The following is a 23,914-nucleotide window of genomic DNA, read 5'->3' as shown; positions in this document are numbered from 1 at the left end:
ATAGGCAGATTGTTTAATAGATGTTGATAGACAGTTTAATGAGTGGATGAGTGAATGGTCTGAAGAAGATGAATGGATAGAAAGTTGGATGGAATGTGCCTTATATTCTTGTAGAGTGGAGAGACACAGCTCTCTACTGAGAGTAGTGGATACAGATACAGGTGTAATCAATTTAACTGGCTAGTCTTAAAGGGATATTCCGCCATTTTTGAAAATACGCTCATTTTCCACCTCCCCTCGAGCAAAACAATCGATATTTACCTTGTTCCCGTTCATCCAGCCATTCTGTGAGTCTGGCGATACAACTTTTAGCTTCAGCCTAGCATAGATCATTGAATCGGATTAGACCATTAGCTTCTCGTCTGCTAGCTTCATGTAAAAAAGTGACTAAGATTTCTGGTAATTTTCCCATTTAAAACGTGTCTCCTCTCAAGTTAGAAAGTGCAATAAGACCAACTGAAAATGAAACCTGGCGTTTTTCTAGGCTGATTTGACATGGAACTACACTCTCATCTGGCGTAATAATCAAGGCAACTTGCAGACGCAGTGATATCGTACGCAGCATCTGAAAAAAGTCCCCATAGACAACAAGCAGTAGTAGTGCCAGTAGCTGCAAGTTGCCTTGATTATTACGCCAGATGAGAGTGTAGTTCCATGTCAAATCAGCCTAGAAAAACAGCAGGTTTCATTTTCAGTTGGTCTTATTGCACTTTCTAACTTGAGAGGAGACACGTTTTAAATGGGAAAATTACCAGAAATCTTAGTCACTTTTAAACATGAAGCTAGCAGGCGAGAAGCTAATGGTCTAATCCGATTCAATGATCTATGCTAGGCTGAAGCTAAAAGTTGTATCGCCAGACTCACAGAATGGCTGGATGAACGGGAACAAGGTAAGTATCGATTGTTTTGCTCGAGGGAAGGTGGAAAATGAGCGTATTTCCACAAATGGCGGAATATCCCTTTAAGAGAGCCAGAGTGTAAGCCTGAGACAGAGTAGATTGTTTAAAAGTTGAATGTAGATCGTCTAATTGATGTTGATAGGCAGACTGTTTAGAATGGGTGGATGAGTGAATGGTTTGAAGAAGATGAATGGATAGAAAGTTGGATGGAATTAGGAAGACTTATGTTGATACAGTTGATACAGGGGAACAGAAAATGTAGTCTCAAGAGCCTGAGAGAGAGAGAGAGCTGCTGCACCTGGACTGGCCACCTGGCGTAAGATTCTAATTGCTGCCGTGATGTCATAATGAGCAATGTTAAGTCTATGGGGAAAATTGTAATAGTTTTTAACTAATAGTTTAAAAAGTATAAAAGTTACAAGGTAGAAAAATACATTGCCCACATCGCGTAAGTAAGACCTACGCGACAAAATTTGAATGGAGTTTCTACGTTAAGCGGTTGAAGCTGAATTGCGTGCGTTAGAAGAAGAATAATAAGAAGATGAAGTTTAAGAATAGGAAGAACAGTACAGTGCATTTTCATGCACTGTAATAATCAGAAGAAGAAGAAGCCTAGGAAGAACAGTACAGTGCATTTTCATGCACTGTAATTAATCGATAAAGTGGTCTTCATGCGGTACAGATTTAACATTGTTCAGTAAATTATGTCTTTGCTTATGTTATGTATGTCTCTACAGTGACCTGACTGCCAGTCTGCTGACAAAGGACCACTTCACATGCTCTGTGTGTACAGATGTGCTGAAGGACCCCGTCTCCATCCCCTGTGGACACAGTTACTGCAGGCAGTGCATCACCTCATACTGGACCCAGCCTAACCATGCAGGACACTATGCCTGTCCCCAGTGCTCACACACATACAGCTCCTGTCCTGCACTTTACGCAAACTCAGCCTTAGCAGTGGTGGTCCACAAGATCCAGCAGTTCAGTCCTGTTCCTCCTGATCAATGTTACACAGGTCCTGGAGATGTGGCCTGTGATTTCTGCACTGGGAGGAAACTCAGAGCTGTGAAGTCCTGTCTGACCTGCTCTGCCTCCTATTGTGAGTCTCACATCAGGCAGCACTACACAGTTCCAGCACTGCAGAAACACACACTGGTGGAGCCCCAAATCCAAGAACACAAGCTCAGTCAGCAGCATGACATCAAAATTGAAGACTTTAGATGTATTGAGGATGAAGACCTAGAATGGGTAAGATACAGTAGGCATTTAACAAGTTGTCTTCATGGCTGTGGTTAAAAGTAATTTTTGATAGAAATCATTACAGTATGATAAAAAAAAATCTTATACAGAGGCAATCTGTATTTATATCAAATATGTATATCTATATTTAGGTCTATATTACATTACAGCTTGCAGTACTTTGATGATGATGTCATGATGAATTTAAACATTTCATCATCTCAAGACTAACATGATGCTCATACTAAAGTCTCTCACCTGTTTCTGTCTGTCCTCTATGACCCAGCTTGACTGGCAGCCGTTTGACCTATTGTCTCCAGATGCAGATCAAAGGATCCAACAAGGGACTCTGGACCAGCGGTAGCTAACCCAATATATTTCACTGCAGTCCACTTTTACCATGGCCTTATGCTAAACCTGCCCATCTCAAGACCAGATGGCCATGTTTGGGGGTTTTTACAGAAGTGCAACAATTCAAGTTATTACAACTGAAAAGTTGTCATTTGCAAAATCAAATCAAATCAAATCAAAGACTCAGAAATGCCACCATCTTATCTGGACCCAAGTTCATTTAAAGGAACACTTCACCGTTTTTTCATATTAAACTATGTTATTCGCTTAATTAAGACGAGTTGATACATACCTCTCACGTTTCAATGCGCGCACTCACTGGCTCTGGCGCGCGGCGCAACTCTGATAGCACTTGGCCAGCTCAATGCATTCATGAGGATCCAAAGCAGAGATGAAGTTAGAAGCGACCAAACACCTCCATGTTTTCCCTATTAAAATACAGTTACAGGAGTAGTCACACGACCAAGTATGGTGAGACAAAATAAAATGTGGTGCATTTCTAAGCAGGTAAGAGGGATAACTATATTGTGTGGCGCAGTAATATCCTCATTCTTGCACTTTCAGTTTCACTTTGGAGTGAGGATATTACTGCGCAGAGTCTAAGTGCTCCCAATGTTATTCCGCCACACAATATAGTTGTCCCTCTTACCTGCTTAGAAATGCACCATGACCACGTTTTATTTTGTCGCACCTTACTTGGTAGTGTGACGTCACACATGTGTTTTGTCACTTCTAACTTAATCTCTGTTTGGATCCTAATGAATGCATTGAGCTAGCTAAGTGCTATCAAAGTTGCGCCTCGCGCCAGAGCCAGTGAGTGCACGCATTGAAACGTGAGAGGTATGTATCAACTCGTCTTAGTGAAGGGAATAACATAGTTTAATATGAAAAAATGGTGAAGTGTTCCTTTAACTGAGGTAAATCCTGTGGTTAGACCAATCAATCATTCTTTTTGGAAATCATGGACTCCTCTCGGTTAAAGAGACCAGGGACTATCCAACTCTCCACCTTATCCAACCTGTTATAGTGCTCAGTTCAAAAGCCAACATCTATGATGGTGTGAAAGTGCATGAGTTCCTATGGCATGGACATCTTGTCCGTTTGACAAGGCCCATCAATTCCGAATGATGTTCACAGGTTTTGAGCAACATACTGTACACTATATTGTCAAAAGTGTTGGGTCACTTGTCTTGACTCGCATATAAACTTAAGTGACATCCCATTATTAATCCATAGTAATGATGAGGGATATATTACTTTTTTGTCTCTAGAATGCCAGTACTAATGACTCTTAACAATGTCAGATAATTTGAGTGCAATGTGTTTGCATGGAAATTCTGTAGGTTTACTACTCAGATATAAGTATTTGCAGTGACTGGTTTGTTAAAGTTCAGACACAGACCAGTATCCACCAAAATTGTTGTTCCCATATGACGCACACAATCAATGTCACAATGTCAGTACATTCTGATTTCCAACATTTTGTGATTTCAGGGTGAAGCTGGAGAAATCAAACTCTCCTACACCAAGCCGTGTGTCTCTGAAGTCAATGGATCCACCAGAAGACTTTAAGCGAGAATCCAAACCTGAATCAATGTGAGTTCATTCATTTTTCTTGTCTTAAAAACTCCTCCCCTGTAAATATGTACCCCCTTACAATCAAGTGAATACTTTCCCTTACATTATTGCACACTTATTCTTACTATGTTGAATTAAGCATTTTAAAGAGACCCTATGCAACTTTTTCATAGTCATAAAATCGCTTAGAAATCATTGTTTTGCTTGACTGACCAGTTTTATCGAAAACAGTCACATTTCCTCCCGCCCCTAGTGTCCCTATCCGCTAATTACAACCTTGCAACTTTCTGATAAACGATCGTCTGCTGTTTACATCTGGAAGTCAGAGACGCGAAAGGAACAAGAAGAACCACGCTTGCAATTTATATATTTATATATAGCCTATATATGTATAGATATACACGCTAAAGCTATCGGGGAAGCTCTGCAGAGAAATATGCAAGCATAAAACGAGCGAAAACGAAAAACGAAATCGAAACCAGAGATGAAATCGCCATTCCTGCATTATTCCTCTTTAAAGTGAATTGAATTAATTAATCATTTTAAAGTCATTGAATTAATCATTTTAAAGTGTTTTTTTTTTCTGTCTCAAGACTCCCCTGAAGTAGGACAGCATGCATGGATCTTTTTTTTTTTTTTCAATTTTAAAATTTGAGCATGTCATTTCAGAGTGAAGATGGAGAGGTCAGTCTCACCTGTACCCAGTGTTGTATCTCTGAAGTCAATGGATCCACCTGAAGACTTCAGAGGAGAATTTACACCATGTGACTCAAGGTGAGCGCATCATTCATTTGTTTAGAATGGAAGATGGTAAATAATTATTTGTATAAATTATTAAATAAAAATGTTTTTGCCTTTGCCCATAACGCTTGTTTATGTATCGCTTCTTGATTTAACCTGTAGAGCACCCTGTCAAATGTCATTATAAATGTTATGCCTGAGAGTTTGTGTGTTGTCACAGTTTATTATGCGTACTGTATGTAAACACGCCAACCGAACTGAGACCACCTCGGGAGGCAGCCTCGGCACGGTTCACGTTGTCTGTGCATTGTGAACAATCACCCGGGGTTCTCTTTCACATTTGACATTTTAGGCTACCCTATTTTGTCCTACTTGACTTGCCATTGCGAAAAGAGAGGGCTTGTTTATTATTATTATTATTTATTTAATTTATTATTTATTTATTTAATTGCTGCTGTTCACTTGTTATTTTGTGATTGACTGGTGTGGTATCTATGGGTGTGGTGATGACTGACAGTTCAAGAGCATATTTGCAGTAGCTTAAGGTCTGATAGAAGACCAGAGAAGGCATAGTGTAAACAGGAAGGCAACTGAGGCCCCATCAGAGCTGAAGTGCATCAGAAAGAGTTCTGAGTCCTCTTTCAAATTAACTCAATGTGAATACAAAATGAACTGAGTCCCTTTTGTTTTGGTCCAGATGATGTTAACTAGATAGCTTGTCGGTATCTACATAATTTTGTGCCTTTAATATGCAAATCATTTTTGTGTAATTCATTTCAGGGTGAAGCTGGAGAAATCAAACTCTCCTGCACCCAGCTGTGTGTCTCTGAAGTCAATGGATCCACCAGAAGACTTTAAGCGAGAATCCAAACCTGATTCAATGTGAGTTCTTTCAATTTTCTAATAATCTACCAAGAGGCAACTGAACTGTTCGGCCAGTCTTACACACCAGTCATAGCAAAGATCCTTCATCACTATCCACTCCGCTTTAACCCTCTCTGGTCATAGTACTATCTGAACTCTTTACTATGATCAGTTTGGCTGTAGTTGTTTGTAAATAATAAAATAAAATGTAAAACACGTCCACTAAGGTAATCTAAAATGGTAATGCAATTTTTTAACTATTACATATTAGAACTAGTCTCAGCCTTTCTTTAATCATGATCTTGAATGTTTTGTGCATGACCATAGGCAGCATGTAAATTGGATCCTATCCCCTGACAGACATGACTCCTTCCCAGTAAGAGCATAACATTCCTCCCCTGTAAATCTTTACCCCCTTGCAATTGGGTGAACACTTCCCCTTACTTTACTACACACTCTTACATATTCTCACTGACTATGTTGGAAGAAATGTATACTTTTAAAAATATTTCTTTTAATTATTTTTCTTTCTGTTTCAAAACTTCCCTGACATAGGACAGCATGCATAGGTCAAATTAAAGAGGACATAGAATCGATTAATTGAGTGTTGCACTGTGTTCTCTGAAGTTAAAATAATATATTTTCAACTTCGATTTATAAAAAATGAACTCAATTGCAATTTTTACAAGTCCAATTAAAACCTTATATTTAGGCTGGGTATTGAAATGGTCCATTTGAGTAAATGGCGCCCGCTTTGGCAACCACAATTGAACTTCAATGGCTTTGAGATATCTGACATCACAAGCAGGCTTTGTTCTAATTCGCCCATTTTTAGTGGTTATTTCTAAGTTCATTCATAAGATTTTCATATGAAGGAGGGCACAACCATGCCTCATGTTCATTATAGCGCTTTGAATTGGGCTAGCTAAGTGCTATCAAAGTAGTGCCGCACGCCAGAGCCATTGAGTGCACGCATGGAAATGTGAGAGGTATGTATCAACTTCTCTTAGTTAAGGGAATAACGTAGTTTAATATGAAAAAAACGTTGGAGTGTTCCTTTAATATACAAATACTTTTGTGTAATCCATTTCAGAGTGAAGCTGGAGAAATCAGACTCACCTGCACCCAGCTGTGTGTCTCTGAAGTCAATGGATCCACCAGAAGACTTTAAGCGAGAATCCAAACCTGATTCAATGTGAGTTCAGTTATTTTGTCGCCTACCAACAGGCAACTGAACTGGCCTGGCAGTCTACACATCAGTCTTTTTAAGATGATCAGTTTGGTTGTAGGTTTTTTTATTATTATTATTTGGATTAAAACGCCTGTCCACTAAAGTGGTAATGTAATTTTCAACTTTAATATTAGAACTAGTCTCAACCTTTCTTTAATCATGATCTTGAATGTTTTGTGCATGATCATAGGCATCATGCCAGTTGGGTCCTATCCCCTGACAGACGTGACCCCTCCCACTAAAAGAGCATAAAACCTCCTCCCTTGTATTCTTAAGGTGCTGTGTCCACCAAATGCGTTTTTTACAGCCAGAGCGCCCAAAACCTCCTCCTCTCGGCGCTTCGATAAGTGTTTATTGTTGCTAAGTTACCAAAACCAGAGACGGTTTATAACGAGTAGTGCCATTGACGAGCCCGGCGCTGTTCTAAAAGTTGAACAGATTTCAACTTTGAGCGCTCTGAGCGCTGCGACAAAAAAGGTCGGCGCCGACCGTTTTTTTCCGCCGAGGGCGCTCAGCGCTGTGAGCGCTGAGCTACATAGACTTTACATTGAAAATTGTCGCCGTCGGCGCAAAAAGCGCGTTTGGTGGACACAGCACCTAAATCCTTAACTCCTTGCATTTGAGTGAACACTGCATCTGTTATTACACACTCTTACATATTGTTACTGACTATGTTGGATGAAGCTTATCATTTTAAAAATGATGTAGTACAGCATGCATAGATCATCATAGATTGTTTAATTATTATTTTTTAAATTGAGCATGTGATTTCAGAGTGAAGATGGAGAGGTCAGACTCTGTTACTGTACCCAGTTGTGTATCTCTGAAGTCAATGGATCCACCTGAAGACTTCAGAGGGGAATTTACACCATGTGACTCAAGGTGAGCTCATCGTTCATTTGTTCAGAATGGAAGATGATTGATATGAATTATTAATGCCTCTAGGACTGTAGGTGAATATTACTGACAAAGTGACAACGTGTGCTGAAAGCCTATAAGAATGGTGAGGGATATATTACTGTTGTTTGTCTCTAGAACACCAAAAATACCAATGACCTAACCATGTCTGATCAGTTGAGTGCAATGTGTTTGTATGGAAATACCGTAGGTTTACTACTTAGATATTAGTATTTGCAATGACTGGTTTGCAAAAGTTCAGACAGACCAGTATCCACCAAAATGTGTGTTCATGTTATTACACACACAAGCACATTCATCAGAAATGTACATTTTATTCAAAATGTCAATGCATTCTGATTTTCAATATGTTGTGATTTCAGACTGAAGCTGAATAAATTAGACTCATCTGCACCCAGTTGTGTGTCACTGAAGTCAATGGATCCACCAGAAGACTTTAAGGGAGAATTCAAACCTGATTCAATGTGAGTTCATTCATTTTCGTTTCATTTCTGTGGTCTTGTCTACCAAGAGGCAACTTAACTGGTCTGGTACACATCAGTCACATTGGTCACATTGACCACCATGACTACCAGATCAGACTGCTATACATTGGAAATGGCAGATTTAAAATAAATATTGCACTTCCATAGTGAGGAAAAAGTATTTTAAAATACTTATCTACTCTGTGTGTATTATTCTTGTCTGCAGTGAGTGTATAGCCAGTCTGCTGACAAAGGACCACTTTACATGCTCCGTGTGTACAAAGGTGCTGAAGGACCCCGTCTCCATCCCCTGTGGACACAGTTACTGCAGGCAGTGCATCACCTCATACTGGGCCCAGCCTAACCATGCAGGACACTATGCCTGTTCCGAGTGCTCACACACGTACAGCTCCTGTCCTGCACTTTACACAAACTCAGTCTTAGCAATAGTGGTCCAGAAGCTCCAGATGTTCAGTCCTGTTCCTCCTGCTCAGTGCTATGCTGGTCCTGGAGATGTGGCCTGTGATTTCTGCACTGGGAGGAAACTCAGAGCTATGAAATCCTGTCTGACCTGCTCTGCCTCTTACTGTGAAATTCATGTCACAGAGCACTACACAGTTCCAGTATTGCAGACACATTTATTGACAGACTGTACACACCAAAAACCTGTGGATATAAAGCAAAACCCTCCGGATATGAAGTGTGATATTAAGACTGAAAAACTAAAACAGGTGAGATTTGACTGTGTTTGTGAAGCACTGTTATTAGGTCAAAGATATTCTAGTTATCCAGTAGATTCTGTCTGAATGCATTTAGTGTGAGCCAATATAGAGACAGGATGAGCTTGGGAACCAGATGTAAACACTCAACAAGCTACTGTACTGTACATTGTTTCAAGTACAAGCAGGAATGTTTTTGCCTGGCCCACTGACTAGATCTGACAGGTAAATCCATCCTGTAGGGGGTGGGGAACACTGTGTGGGCGGGTGACTTTCTCAGCCTATGAACTTTCAAATAATATTCAAAGAAAAGTTATTAGCATGATAAAAAAAACATTATTAACCAGTCATCTAAAAGTGAAAATAGTGTTTTCACTCCGGAACAAGTGTAATTGGTTTTGTTCCCTGTCTTCGATTACGTTCATCCAAAAACTGTGTTAGTTTCCACTTTCTGTTCTTTGGGCCGTTTGTAATCCCTGATAAGGCACCTCCAATATTTCTGCTAGTTAGCTGGTGAGTAGCCACAGATCAGTTTGAAAGTCATGTCATGTCATGTGATGAAGAGAAACCAGATGTAAGTCATGTCATGTGACCTCATTTTGTGTTTGTTTATTCATGACATCTGTTATGTACATTAAGCACGCTTTGTCGTCATGTAATAATGGTGTGTTGTTGTCGTGTTATAATTATGTTGTGTTAAACTTAAAATCTGAATCTCCCCTTCAAGGTAAAGAAAGAGGAGACATCGACTTATGACGGGAAAGGCAGTGTCATGGAAACATCGATGATGGAGAACGGGAAACCAGAAGTAACGACAGAACCCAAAGAAGAGGAGGCATCAACTCCATCAGCTACCAGCTCCTCTCCTGCAGGAGTGCAGAGCAACAAGAAGAGTATGACTGAGTTCCTTTCTTTAGACATTTAATGCTTTTAGTTTCAACTACTTCAATGTACTATGTTCTTCTTTCTTTACTTGTATTGTTCTGAACAAGCGTATAATGCAACCTGGTTCCCGGCCCTGGGAACGTTTTCGCCGACCCAGCAAAACGTACCACCAGGTAGCCTACGTTTCTGACGTGCAAACTGGCCCAGCGGGGTGCTAAAGAATGACGTGACATTATTTACTACCTTACAGCTAGGTCTGGTCAAACTAGATCCTAGTGAAGACCTCAGTAGTATTGTTTGGTTATTAAACCAAAGTTTTGAATTAATAGTGCCTATGTCTCGCTAAGTTTTACAAAATAGAAGAGCACAAACCCTGAACTAGTTTGACCAGACTTAACTGTAGAAACAATGTATAACCGTCACTATTTAGCACCCCCACTGGGTCAGTTGGCAAACGTACCTGGTGGTACGTTTTTCTGAGTCTGCGAAAATGTTCTCAGGGGAACGTTTTGCTAATGAGAACAGGTTGCGGTGTAATGCAATGGTGCGGCAGAGTTGAATTTAACAGTGATTAATCATTACTTATATTATTGATATGAATGTCAATTTATTAGCTATTTGTTGTGAATAGTGTGATCAATAATTGTTCCTGGTACATCCTTAAAGTGATGCTTAGTTTTAGCTTTAGCAAATGTCATTGACCTTTGACCTCTGATCTCTCCCCTGTGTGCAGTCTTCAAGCCAGAGGAGCTACGGCAAGCCCTAATGCCCACACTGGAGGCTCTGTACTGCCAGCACCCAGAATCTCTGTCCTTCCACCAACCTGTGGATCCACAGTTGCTGGGCATTCCTGTACGTTCCAACATTTTTATCTCTGCCACTGACCTATACATTATGTCTGTTGAAGCTCATGTCTATGAGAAGAATCGTTCCAAATAAGTTTAAAAGACCATTACAAGTTTCAAATGGAATGAAACCTAACCACAGTGTAGTGTACAACAGCTGAGAAAGGACAAACTTTCTTTTCTCTCTGAGCAAAGTTTGTAGTAAGTGTAGTTGGGGAACTCTAAATTTCATCTGTACTGATGAACACCATCAGAAGATGGTCAGAAGCACTTTGATTGAGTAGTGGAGACTGCTTGGAGAAAATAACTCCTTAATAACTGAAAAATTTAGACAAAACAAGTGCCTGTTGGCACCATGCTCTCATACAGTATACCAGGAAAGCCATTCTGAAAATAAGGAGCTAAAAGCTCTCCACTTACATCGACTCTGACTTGTGAAACGGTTTGGTGGTGATCTCTCCAGGACTACTTCAACATTGTGAAGAACCCCATGGACATGTCCACCATCAAGCGCAAGCTAGACACAGGCCAGTACCAGGAGCCCTGGCAGTACGTGGACGACATCTGGCTCATGTTCAACAACGCCTGGCTCTACAACCACAAGACCTCACTCGTCTACAAACACTGCTCCAAGCTCGCTGAGGTCTTCAAGCAGGAGATCGACCCCGTCATGAAGAGGCTGGGTTACTGCTGTGGGAGAAAGGTGTGTGTGTGTGTGTACAATTCTGTTTGCTTGATTTGAGATGTGCAGTTCGGATGTATAGATACCGGAGAGCTCAGCACATTGCCTCCTGGGAGAGCTATGTTGTTGGTGAGGGGGAGTGGGGGGAAGGGTGGTGGAGTCAGACGGGCAATTGTTTGTAGCGTTATCATAGAGGGGGACACATGTTAGTTAATCCACTTTGATTGTGATTGCTTTTGGCAATCTTTGCGAAAGATAGGCTTTTAAACTTTGTGTACAGTGTATTCAGCCAATTGTAACACAAGATATACAGCCTTGGGCTAAGTTATGTGCTCCCAAATGAAGCTCGGTCAATGAATGACCGCCACTGTCTTGTGTATTCATTTGTTCACTGCTTATCTCTCCCTCTTCCCATTTTCTGTCTCCCTCTCCGTAAACTCTCATCTTTTACAGTTGGAGTTCTCCCCCCAATCTCTACACTGCTATAGCAAGCAGCAGTGCACTATACCACGAGATGCTGCTTACTTCAGTTACGGGTATGAATGCACACACACACACACACACACACACACACACACACACACACACACACACACACACACACACACACACACACACACACACACACACACACACACACACACACACACACAGGCATGCAGAAGTGCACATTCTCTCTCTCTCTTTCTCACTGACAGGTACCACTTCTGTGAGAAGTGCTTCAATGAGATCCAGGGTGAGAGTGTGTCCCTTGGGGATGACCCCACTCAGATGTGAGTACCCCCCTCTCTTCCTCCGCCTCAGTTCTGAAATACATTACATCTAAAAAAAAACTTCAACATTGTTTCATAATAAGGAATGAAGACATGGTATGATCATGGTATGATCTCCAGGGCCCGTACTGTATATATAAAACATGTTATCTTACCAGTAACACCATGTCCTAATAGGATCCGCAGCGAGCAACTGTGTTGTATGTTGTATTATGTTATTTGTCAGGTACATTTTCTTTCTTTGCATGCAGACACCAAAGATGGAGCTGTATTTTGCATATATCTATAGAAAAACTGTGGGGAGTCTAAGAGGAGATTGCAGGAAGTGTGGATTTAGGAATCTGGACGATGTGGGGAGATTCTGTAAAAATGAATGGTCTTAAATCCCTTGCTTTGTATTCTCCAACTTTATGATATGTCATTGGAGAATATTATGGGATGTTTTTATTGGCAAAGGGAGGCCTATGAATGTATTACAAGCAGGGGTGCCAATGATAAACTATACTACTGTAACTCCTTAGCTGAATCTGAACCAGAGGAACCTTGACAATGCCTGAATGTCTATTTTGAAGAGAGATTCATTGCTATAAGTCAGTTAACATTGTAATACTCTGAATTCACGAATTGAATCTTGCATGGAAACTGACCCTGCAAAAGCATTGTTTGTTACAAGGTGTGTTTGTTTGTTTATTTTGCTGCCATTGTCTCCAGGGCTGTTTTTATTGTGTCTATTCCTCCCCTTACTCAGGTCTATCAGTAAGGACCAGTTTGAGAAGAAGAAGAATGACACATTGGATCCTGAAATGTATGTGTTACTAGTCACTTAATCTGTGTTCCTTGGTGTATGTAATTTGGGCAAATTTTCCTTCATCTGAATTCTTTGCATGTACTTTTTATTTCGCTGCAGGTTTGCAAACTTGTTTGGATTGTGGGCGTAAGATGCATCAAATATGCGTTCTGCACCATCACCTGATTTGGCCATCAGGGTGAGCTGAATGATCTTCCTGTGTGCTGTCTTACTCTTGCTTTGACATTGCTTTACATTGTTTACAGCTTTACAGTTGCTCATCTAACATACTGTTCATGTTGTTCATTGCAGATTTGTATGTAACGGCTGTCTGAAGAAATCAAATAAGTCGCCTGAGGAGAATAAATATGCAGCTAAGAGTAAGTAAACTGCTGATCTTACTCCTGGCCCACTGGCACAGAGTGGACGAGTGCTATATGTTTCTGGACCTTCAGGTTTAGCACTCCTCTTGTCATTGTTATCTTATATTTTGTCCTTCACCAGGGCTGCCTCAGACAGAACTCAGCAGCCATGTGGAGTCACGGGTGAACCAATACCTGAGACGACAGGCTGACCCCCAAGCTGGCGATGTCACCATCCGTGTGGTTCACAGCTCAAAGAACTCCATAATGGTCAAACCAGGAATGAAATCCAGGTGAGCACAGAGACCAACTGATGACCTGTGTGTGTGTGTGTGTGTGTGTGTGTGTGTGTGTGTGTGTGTGTGTGTGTGTGTGTGTGTGTATATATATATATATATATATATATATACACCGTGGGGAGCACATGTATTTGATACCATGCTAAAACAGGAATATAAAATCATCATTTGGCAATTGATCTTAATGCCTTTATTAAAAAAAATTGTAAAAATCAAACCGCCAAGGACACCAATTTTCTTTGTGATTGAAGAATGTATCGGAAATAAATAAATGTTTTCCTTAAATGCTAAGGGAAGGAAGTATTTGACCCCCTATGTACTGTAACCCTCAATGCTCAATGCAAATCAAACGGGCTACTAGAAAAAGCACCATGCCAATCTCTAGCTGTGGTGAAGGGTATGTGATGATGTGGGGCTATTTTAATTCCAAAGGCCAAGGGAACTTTATCAGGATGCATAATATCCTGGATCCATGAAATAGCTGGCCTTAAAAAATAAAAATCTTCCTGCCCCTATGTTAACCCTACTGTATGTGTTAAATTCTCATAGGGTTACACAGGGGGTCAAATACTTCCTTCCCCCTAGCATTTAGGAAGAACATTTTATTTATTTACGATACATTCTTCAATCACAAAGAAAATTGGTGTACTTAGCGGTTTTATTTTTACTCATTTTTTGAATTAAGACATTAAGATCAATTGTTAAATTATGATTTTGTATTCCTCTTTTTAGGCAACTCTAGCATGGTATCAAATACATTTTCTCCCCACTGTGTGTATATATATATATACAGTATATATATATATATATATATATATATGGTATATGTGTATGTATATATATATATATATTATATTATTATTATTATTATTATTATTATTATTTTTTATGGATAAGGCAGCTGATTAAGTGTGTGTGTGTGTGTGTGTGTGTGTGTGTGTGTGTCGGTCTGCAGGTTTGTGGACAGTGGAGAAATGGCGGAGTCCTTTCCTTACCGGTCCAAAGTTCTGTTTGCATTTGAGGACATTGATGGGACAGATGTCTGCTTCTTTGGCATGCATGTACAGGAGTATGGCTCTGACTGCCCACCACCTAATCAGAGGCAGGTTTTGCTTAATTACAGTCTCAACTACAGTGACCAAATAAGGTGTCTATATTTAGAGCGATGGGTCGGTCAAGGAAAAGATGCAAGGTTCTTGATGGCTCTGGAGAATTCATTTTCAGTGGACTTCTTCTGATGATCTTTTATTTACCTGGTCTGTCCCTTCCTCCCCTGTAGGCGAGTTTACATATCCTATCTGGACAGCATCGACTTCTTCCAGCCACGCAGTCTAGGGGCTGCAGTGAACCACGAGATTCTTATCGGGTATCTGGAGTATACAAAGAAATTGGGGTGAGTCACAAAGTTCTGTAACCCTTACTGTTAACTTACTTATGGGCAAGCAAATTATCACAAAACTGCTGATGTCCTAACAGTATTAATGGATTCCCTTTGTGTGTAGGTTTACCCATGGGCATATCTGGGCTTGCCCACCCAGCGAAGGCGACGACTACATCTTCCACTGTCACCCTATGGATCAGAAGATCCCAAAGCCCAAGGAGTGGTACACGATGATGTTGGACAAGGCCGTGGACGAGCAGATAGTATATGACTACAAGGTGAGCAGTCAGCATGATGCTCATCATAGATGGGTGGTGGTAGCATAATGGCTAAGGACCTTGGCTAGCATGCTGTAGCCTGAAAAAGTTGTGGGCCTCCAATTTTATGCCCTTGAGCAAGGCACTTAACCCCAAGGACTCTGATGAAGACGTTTGTAACGTCGAAACGTTAGTCAATGTTTTGCACCTTTTGAATAAATACTAAAAAGAAGACATCTGCGTTGCACCGGCGTCCCTCTTCCTTTCATACACTATCTGTCCTGGCCTGGTTGCACCAGATTGTCGCACAACTGCAGAAGCGCGGAGAACTCTCCTTTGTTTGCAACCCCAAGTTGCTCTGGGTAGAATGTTCCTTGTAATATAATTGACATATTTAAGTCATTTTGGATGAAATGAAATTAATAAATGTAAATGTAGACACAAGCTTGAAGTTCAGTAGAGGTTTTAAAGGATGTAATTTTATTATTTATTTATTATTATTTTTTCCTGGTTTTAACCGCTATGTTTGTTGTTGTTTTCAGAACATCTTCGAACAGGCCACGGAGGACTGCCTGACCAGTGTCAAAGAGTTGCCCTATTTTGAAGGTGACTTTTGGCCCAACGTCCTGGAGGAGAGCATCACAGAGCTGGAGCAGCAGGAGGAGGGGGAGGAGAGGGAGAGGGAGGAGAACCGCACTTCCAGTGAGAGTGATGATGTGAGTGTGACTTAAGTCTCTTGGCTTAATGGACTTAGATCAGGCGAGACCTGAGAGGTGAGGTTTGCAGGCAGCACAACTCAGCACAAAACAACATAGCGTATCCAGAGGTGGAGATGCCTGGATCATAGGAAGAGTGCTCCTCTAGCTATCACCTTAAAGGATAACTCCACGTCAAGTCAAGTCATCCAGTAATTATGGGTCAGTCATGTGAAATCTGTGTCATTACTTTGATTTAAAATAATTTTAAATGACTCATAACAGGCATCATTTTATACTATAAAACCTGTATAATTTGAACATATTTTCTGTTTATCATGCAAATAATATACTGTATATTGTATGCTTTTTCAAGTATCTCAAACCCGCAAAATGTCAGGTTGCACAACACCCTGAGAAAAATTAACACTATGTGAAAGAAAAAGTAGGACAAAAGGTAAGGACATTAATGTAGAATGTCTCTTGACCATGGCTAAAGGTTGTAAGACAATGTGGTAGAAACACAGAATAAAAGAAAAGTGTTTTCATAATTTTTTTACCAAGGTCAACTACAAAATACTTACCAAAAAAAGAGTGTGGACTTTCTCTTTAGAAACTTTTGGTTGCGCCACCTGACATATTTTGCATTGAATTTTTCATACTTCAACTCCACCTGACAAATTTTTGGGTAGTGAAATAGCAAATACAGTCTATAAAATGTAAAACTATTGTAAATGTTGCACAGAAATTACAACTAAAACACAGTCTTTGTGTCTTGCGTTCTGTCCATTTTTAAAGATTATTTTGAAAACCCATATTTTTAAAAGCTTTATTTTTCAAAGACACTTATATAGCACATTTCATACACAGAGGTCATTCAATGTGTATACATAAACACAAATAGCCAGCAGTAATATCTATCACAAGCATAGAAGGGCCATAGTCAAATAATAGTTTAGTAAAAAGAAAAAACATAAAACACAAGATAAAATCATTTTAAAATAAAATATGGATTTCATAGTGAATTTGAAGTTTGTACCATTTTTTCTTCCTATACTATCTTTTAGTTTAACCACTGGATTTTGCTTCCATGATGCTTTCTGTTTGTCCTTAACTTTCTTACATTTTAATTAAAATGATCTAGTAAGTCTTCTGCCGAGTCTGACAGTTGACTTGATGTCTGTGAAGTGCTTGCTCAAAAAGAGCACTTATATGATCATTTATGATTGTCCTTTCTACCATCATAGGTTCTGAGTGTGTGGGGACATTGACACATCAAAGAATACACAGAAATGATCGGATACAGCCAGGTCTTTTGTTGTTGAGATATTGAGACCCTTTGCAATAACATGGTCGAGGGTATGGACAAGAGAGTGTGTTGGACCCTGTACATGCTGTGTTAGGAAGAAAGTATCAAGTAGTGACATTAATTCCTTGGCGTAATTATTTTCAGGATTCTCCACATGCAAGCTTAGGTCCCCTGATATAATGAGACTAAACTCTATGCAAATGGATGACAGTATTTTACCTAGCTCTCCAAGACTTGTAAAACTGTAGACATTTAGAAACTTTCTTTAATGTAAGTTGAAGTTGACCTATTGTGGGGGGGAACTGCAGGTTCAGCAGTTTTCATCTGTCGCCTGTGATTTGGTCGCCATCAATATTTAAAGAGCTCTGTTGTCTCTGTCTTCTGCTGTGTCTCACCTCACGTATCTCAGGGCACGTCTGGAGACAGTAAAAACGCAGGGAAGAACAAGAATAAAAGCAAGAGCAGCATAAGCCGAGCCAATAAGAAGAAGCCTGGGATACCGAATGTAGCCAATGACCTGTCTCAAAAGCTTCATGCCACCATGGAGAAGCACAAAGAGGTGAGGCTTCTCAAGAGTCAACTTTGATTCAACTGCTTATTTGCATTTTGTGCCGTTTATGATGGTTGAAGTTTAAAACCTTTTACTGGTTAGAGATAATGCTCCATTGTAGCTACTCTGATACTATGATGCCATTTAGCTGATGACCCTTGTTTAATTTCAGTAGTAAAGAAATAAGACGTATTCACACTTGGCCCTCCTCATCATGTGCTTATCAATTACCTTCCTCTTCCTCCCCTCCTCTTCCTTTCAGATGTTCTTTGTGATCCACCTGCACTCGGGGCCCATGGTGAACACGCTGCCACACATCGTGGACACAGACCCGCTGATGCAGTACGACCTGATGGATGGGCGTGAAGCCTTCCTGACGCTGGCGCGCAAGAGACACTGGGAGTTCTCCTCGCTGCGGCACACCAAGTGGAGCACCATGTGCATGCTGGTGGAGCTGCACAACCAGATCCTGGGCAACATCTACACCTGCAATGAGTGCAAGAACCATGTGAAGACGTGCTGGCACTGTAAAGTTTGCAAGGTGTGAGAGGAGACACACACACACACACACACACACACACACACACACACTGTGTTGTTTTATACATGTGACGGATACCATGTGCTTTTGGAACTTTTTTTGGAAATACTGTCCAGTAATCCGTTGTGAATGAATAGAGAGGGTACGAAGTCATGGAAAATCTTTAGTTGGTATATATGTGCATGTAAGTGCAAGTTCAGAAGTAAACTCAGTTTGCACATGCACATAACAGAGACGTATGATCAAATCAACATTAATTGTTGATATGAGTACACATAAACAGTGGGAAATGCACAAGATAAGAGGAGAGTGATATTAATGGTACGCTGATTGTCCCAGAAACTTCTCACAGCTGCTTGGCAGATGGAGGGCCTAATATTTAAAGGCCCTTGCCAATCTACTGAACATCAGATTGAATGAAACTGAACTTCTGTAACTGTAAACCTGAAATGATTCCTTTGCTTTGTGTTGTGTTTTTATCTCCTTACAGGACTACGACCTCTGCATCAACTGCTACAACACTAAGGGCCACGAGCACCAGATGGTCGAGAAGAGCCCTCAGGAATCCCGCCGCCTGAGCATCCAGCGCTGTATTCAGGCGCTGGTGCATGCCCTCCAGTGCCGCAGCGCCACCTGCTCGCTGCACTCGTGCCAGAAGTTGAAGCGTGTGGTGCAGCACACCAAGGGCTGCAAGCGCAAGACCTCAGCCGGCGGCTGCCCCATCTGCAAGCAGCTCATCGCGCTCTGCTGCTACCACGCCAAGCACTGCCAGGAGAACAAGTGTCCCGTGCCCTTCTGCCTGAACATCAAGCACAAGCTGCGGCAGCAGCAGCTGCAGCACCGGCTCAAGCAGGCACAGGAGCTGCGGAGGCGCATGGCCACCATGCAGAGGGTCGGGCAGCCCGGCCCTGGCGACCCGTCTGGGGGACTTTCTTCTCCTGGAAACAATAGCACCACAGGCCCCAGCTCATCCATGGCCGTCGCTACCCAGCCGCCCACTCAGCAGCAGCAGCAGCAGCAGCCTCCCTCCGGGCCTCCTTCGGCTGTGGAGATCGCCATGAAGATCCAGCAGGTGGCCGACGCCCAGAGGAAGATGGCCCAGGCTCAGATCCTGCAGCGGCAGGCCAACCAGGGCAGCATGATGCCCCCGCATCCCCACCACCCCCAGCAGGCCCCAGGCCAGATGGGGATGCCCCACCCCGGGGTGGGGATGGTGGCGGCTCAGGGCTTGCCCCCCCAGGCTGCTGCAGCCAGGAGTCATCTGGAGCAGCAACAACAACAGCCGCAGCAGCAGATTCCCGGGCGCAACCCTCTGATGCCGGGGGGTGCGAACGGCAGTGAGGGCGCCGGGAACTTCCCCCAGGGGGCACTGCAGGACCTGCTCCGGATCCTGCGCTCCCCAAGCTCCCCTCTCCAGCAGCAGATGGTGCTCAACATCTTGCGCTCCAACCCCTCGCTCATGGCCGCCTTCATCAAGCAGAGAGTCTACAAATACAAAGGTAGCGCCGCCGGTGGGGCGCCCCCTGGTGGCCAACCAGGAGCGGGACCCCAGGGGGTTCCCGGAGCCATGGGCGGCCAACCGGGCGCTGTTGGCACAGGCGTTCCCCAAGGTGGCATACACTTAGGTCAGGGTGTTGGCATGCAGTCGATAGCCCAACTGCAGCAGCAGCAGTTGCAACAACAACAGCAGCAACAGCAACAGCGGCCCATGTTACCACAGCAAGTGGCAGCTCTGCAGCAGCAACAGCAGCAGCAGCAGCAGATGGCGAACCACGCTCAGTTCCAGCAGCCACAGCAGCAGCCTCCGCAGGGCTACATGGGCCAGCATGGGGCCCAGCAGCAGCAGCAGGCGGCCACTGCAGCCCTGCAGCAGCGGCTCCAGATGCAGCAGCAAAATGCAATGCTGCAGGGGGCTGACGGAGGCGAAGCGGGAGTCCTGCAGCATCCTCCCCAGCAGCCGGGCGGCCAGGCCGGCCCGCAGACCCAAGCCCTCCTCCAGCAGGCCCTGCAGCAGCGGCTCCTGCAGCAGCACCTGGCCCGGGGGTCACCCACCCAGCACAGCAACCCTAGGAGCCCGCAGCAGCAGCAGCAACAACAGCAGCAGCAGTAGATGTCCCAGTCTCCTCACCTACAGGGCCAGCAGCTCTCCACGTCGCTTAGCAACCAAGTGCGCTCGCCGCAGCCGTCGCCACGGCCACACTCCAGCCCCTCGCCCCGCATGCAGCCTCAGCCCTCCCCGAACCACATCTCGCCCCAGACCCAGACCGGCCCAGGCCTCTGCCCCAACAGAACCCTCAGCAGCAGCAGAACCCCATGGACGGTGGCCCCTTTGGGTCAGATCAGAACGCCATGCTGTGGCAGCTGAGCATGGGGGCACTGCACGGGCCCGGGAGTACCGGACATGCTATCAGGATATAGCCAGGACCTCAACGCCAATATGAATCACAACTCCTTAGACATCATGTACCATTGAGGTGCTCCCAGATCATGCCTCACAAGGGGAGTGGACAGTGATTTAAATCAGTACAAAGATTATTATTTAATGTTTTCAATATAAATACAATGAACTGACCTTTTTTTTTTTTTAAGTATATTTTTTGGCCATTTTATACCTTTTATTGACTGAGAGAGTGACAGGAAGGGAATGGGAGAGAGAGTAGGGGTTGTGTACCAGCTGCTACAGTGACAAGGGCCATGAGCACAAGATGGAGAAGCTCAGCCTGGGCCTAGTAGACGAGAGCAACAACCAGACAGAGGCCGTGCAAACCATAGATATATACTGTATATCTATGGTGCAAACACTGAAAGACTGGAGGCATCGGGGTATCCAGCGCTGCATAAATTTGCTGGTGCACGCCTGCCAGTGCCACAACACCAATTGCTCCCTGCCCTTGTGCCAGAAGATGAAGCATGTTGTGCAGCACAACAAGTGCTGCAAGGACAAGACCAACGGTGGCTGCTCTGTCTGCAAGCAGCACATTGCGCTCTGCTGCTATCACGCCATGCACTGCCAGGAGCAGAAGCTGCGGTAGAACCGGCTCCAGCAGGCACAGGAGCTGCGGCGGCGCATGGCCAGTATGCAACGCACAGGCCAGATGGTGGGCGCGGGCTCTAGTGGGCTGCCAGGCTCGGAGGAAGGTGGCCCGCCGGGCACGCTGCAGACGCCCACGGGGCAGAGCCTGATGCCAGGGCCCCAGCCATGATGGGTGACAGCAGAGGGGGAACTCCGCAGCCTCAGATGCCACCGCAGCAGCAGCCGCAGCCTGGGATGCCCCAGCACCACCAGATGGCCAGGCTCCAACAGATGCCTGGGCCGGGTGGTATGATGAGCTCCCCTCAGCATCAGCAGTAGCAGCAGCAGCAACAACAACAACAGCAGCAGCAACAACAGCCGCAACTGCTTCAACAACAACAACACTAATTTGGTTAAATTGGGTTAAATGCAGAGAACTGAATTTCCCTCACGGGATCAAAAAAGTATATATTCTATTTTATTCTATTCTATACTATTAGCAACTAGCCTGGGTGTTCCCATCCTGCCTTGCGTGGTGATTTCTCTCACGCTGCTAAGGCAGTCTGGACACTAACACCCACATTTTCGCCTGATGTTGGTGACCATTGTTTCCGTTGCCTTCTTGCATCTACATTCGACGCCAAAGGATTTACACTAATGTCAATGGCAGCCCTTAGCGTTGCATATGAACGCGCGGGGACTCCTCATGCGTCCTCGTTCAACGAGTTGGGTGAGCTATGCGCATTTGATAGACATCCATGGCGCCCAATGAACGGATCTGGGCATTTTTTCAAATACGAGAAAATGAATGTCTGATTTCCATGTCTCATTTGAGAAGTGGTAGGTGTTAGCCAGGCTAATTAGCAACAGCAAATGGGTAAAATGCACCTGGCAGGAAGGACGCCCACCCAGCACCCTCCCCAGCAGCTAGGCACCCAGGCCGGCCCGCAGACCAAATCCCTCCTCCAGCAGGCCCGGCAGCAGCACCTGGAAGGTGGGTCCCCCACCCAGCACAACAGCCCCATGAACCCACAACAACAGCAGCAATAGCAAAAACAGCAGCAGATGTCACCTAGAGGAAAACATGGGTAATATTTTGGGGTTAGGTGGAGAGAGTATTTATCTTTTTAGGAGCTATTTTTAAGATTTAAAAAAGTGGTGATATATTAATGAGCAAGTGATTTAGCAATTAACTTTTTCTTTTATCCTCGATCAACTTCAGTTTTGCAGAGTGTTGTGGAATATTGTTGTTATTAATATTGTCAATCCAAATATCATAGATATTATTCGTGTAACGTTATGGTTGTGCTTTATATCAGTTTTTAAGCGGTTTGTTACAGTATGTATCCTGCAACTGCTACAATTCACAAAGAATATATTCTTGTTAACTGTCTAGATGGCCAATCAATCGAATTATGGTCATGTTTCAAAACACAGGCTACGGTCAGTACTTCACCCAGCAGCAGCGCCTCTGTCCAGCCGCTATTCCATCACCCCCACAACCTCCTCATGAAAGAGGTGGGGTATCCCATCTCTCTCCTACTGCACATGTACACAAGACACTTTAGTCCAGGGGTCTCCATCCTTTTGTCCTCCGAGAGCTACTTTAGCAAAATGGACATGGCTGAGAGCCTTTATGTTAGTAGTAGCATGCCACGTATTCACATAGCTCATCTCCACCCAAATCCGCTGAATAAGATTTGTATGCTTTTTAAAGGTTCCTTTCAACTCATTTACCTTCTGTCTTTGCGGACTGTGAATTTGATTTCATAGGAATTCTATCATGTTTCCCAAGTGACTTGGTTATCAGATCTTCCAAACCTTTTGAAGAGTTACTTAAGAGACCCGGCAGGGTGCTACTGGTAGCTCACAAGCTACCTTAGAGATATTGTATGTCAACCTTCGTCAAGCTTCCGTTCATCAAGTCTTCGTTTATTTCGTTTATAGGACTTGCAGAGGTACACTACTGTGAGTCATAAAGTGACAAAATAAATAAAAAGATAAAATTAAAAAAAGTGTTTGTGTGTGTACTTTCATAACACAATGACTACCCAGGACAAGTGGTGATATGACTGCAACTGCTAAGTGTTGTAGGGCCTAGATAAAAACACACCATTTGGCTGTGTATAATAATCTTTATTCATTCCAACTTTAGGTCACTTTAAGTTTTTTTTCTCTTCCTGTTAAGTTGACCTAAAAAAATGAAAGTAAATTTAAAGAACCCTCAAACAAAAATATTTTGTATAATTTTCTCTCGTCTGTCTTTACACTCAATACATGGCAAGCAGATCAGCAGCCAGCACCTCTCTATGGATTCTCAAACACACACACACACACGCACAGCGACAGTGTTGCAGGGTTGGACATGAATTACAGGGAGCAAAATGGGCTTGTAAAACTGAGACCTTGCTGGTTTCACTTGGGGTAGTTATTTGGATGAAATCACAAATTCAACTCTCCACCATAATCACCATTTCTGGTGTGGAAATAACCCAATGGCTATAAATTTAGAAGTTTCTACATATGAACTA

At 43.1% G+C, this 23,914-nt stretch overlaps 1 pseudogene; it reads left to right on the top strand.

The window, feature by feature from the left end:
* Positions 1-21,290, top strand: part of LOC134089102 (histone acetyltransferase p300-like) — a 34,197-nt pseudogene extending 12,907 nt beyond the window's left edge.
* Positions 21,291-23,914: the final 2,624 nt, after the last annotated feature.

The sequence above is a fragment of the Sardina pilchardus genome, chromosome 8 (assembly GCF_963854185.1).
Source record: "Sardina pilchardus chromosome 8, fSarPil1.1, whole genome shotgun sequence".
Lineage (NCBI taxonomy): Eukaryota > Metazoa > Chordata > Actinopteri > Clupeiformes > Clupeidae > Sardina > Sardina pilchardus.
The sequence above is the reverse complement of the archived record's forward strand: the minus strand, read 5'-3'. Positions and strand labels throughout refer to the sequence as shown.